The sequence below is a fragment of the Asparagus officinalis genome, chromosome 5 (genome assembly GCF_001876935.1).
Source record: "Asparagus officinalis chromosome 5, Aspof.V1, whole genome shotgun sequence".
Taxonomy (NCBI): domain Eukaryota; kingdom Viridiplantae; phylum Streptophyta; class Magnoliopsida; order Asparagales; family Asparagaceae; genus Asparagus; species Asparagus officinalis.
Genome location: NC_033798.1, coordinates 60418694 through 60420313, shown reverse-complemented (window position 1 = coordinate 60420313; position 1620 = coordinate 60418694).

Sequence of the window (1620 nt, the reverse complement as noted above, 5' to 3'; positions counted from 1 at the left end):
CCAAAAGAGAGAAGATTAAACAGGCGGTGCGCATTAAAATAGAGATAAGCATTAATACGTAAAGTCTGATAGCTATCACATAGCGTATAATTGATAAACTATATGATACGTAGCATCTAACAGCGTTGTTGTTAAAACTTGTTGGTCTGCCAGCCACAGCTGTTGGTTAAACCACGCCTGGATCAAGTTAACATAGGTGTGATTGTTGTTAAAACCACACTGGATCACTTACATAAGTGTGATGTATCGTGCTAAATTCTTGCATTCTTCACCAAGAGTTACAACATGTTTGGACCAAGAAGAAGTTAACTAAGTGTTTGCCAAAATGAGTCGTAAGGCATGTCTTGCCATAGAGAGTTAACCATGATTGAGGGCAAGCAATAGTTTAATCAATGTGTATCGCCACAAGAAGTTAGACACTAGTTAGGCCAATAAGAGTTAACGAAATTAGGGCCGATAAGAGTTAACATGTTAAAATAATTTGTTTATACGGGCTTTTATGGGCTAAATTTGTTAAGCAAATTAGCAAATGTTAAACTATTTGTGTAACAAATTTAGCAATGTTAACTCTTATAGGGCTAATTATGTTAACTAAATTAGTGCATGGTTAATTGAACAAATTAGGCATGTTAACTAAATCTTACGATGTTTAACTATGTCCATGTTATACGCTCTTATGGGCGCTAATTTGTTAACAAAATCTACATGTTAAAACTATTTGGTTAAGGCCAAATTACATTGTTAACCATGCTTATGGCTTAATTTATGTTTTAACACTTGTCACATGTTAAGCATCTTATGGGCTAATTTGCGTTAAGGCTCTTATAGGGCTGCCTCAATAATATATTACGCAATGTTAATAATTTTTAACAAATTACATGTTAAAATGAGAACTAGTAGTTACGAGCGCAATACAGCGGGTTAACATGTAATTTGTTAAGCAAATAGTTAAGCAGATTGTTAATCTTGTTGAACTAAATTAGCCATACAGAAGTTAACTCAAATTAGCGCAATAAGAGCGTTAAGCATGTAATTTGTTTAGTAATTTGTTAACATGTTAACTTTAATTTGTTAACAGTTTACTGAATATAATTATCAATTTACCAATTAGAGTAAATTAATAAATTGATAATTATATTCAGTAAACTGATAATTTGTTAACTCTTATGGCTAATTTGTTAACTATTGATAATTATATTCAGTAAACTAATAAGAGTTAACATGTAATTGGTAAATTGATAATTATATTCAGTAAACTATTAACAAATTAAAGTTAACATGTTAACAAATTACATGTTAACTCTTATGGCTAATTTGTTAACTCTTATGACTAATTTGTTAACAAATTACATGTTAACTATTTGTTAACAAATTACATGTTAACTCTTATGGCTAACTATAGTTCTCATTTAACATGTAATTTGTTAACAAATTATTAACATGTAATAATTTATGAGGAGCCATAAGAGTTAACAAATTAGCCATAAGAGTTAACATGTAATTTGTTAACAAATTAGCCATAAGAGTTAACATGTAATTTGTTAACAAATAGTTAACAAATTAGCCATAAGAGTTAACATGTAATAGTTAACATGTAATTTGTTAACATGTAATTTGTTA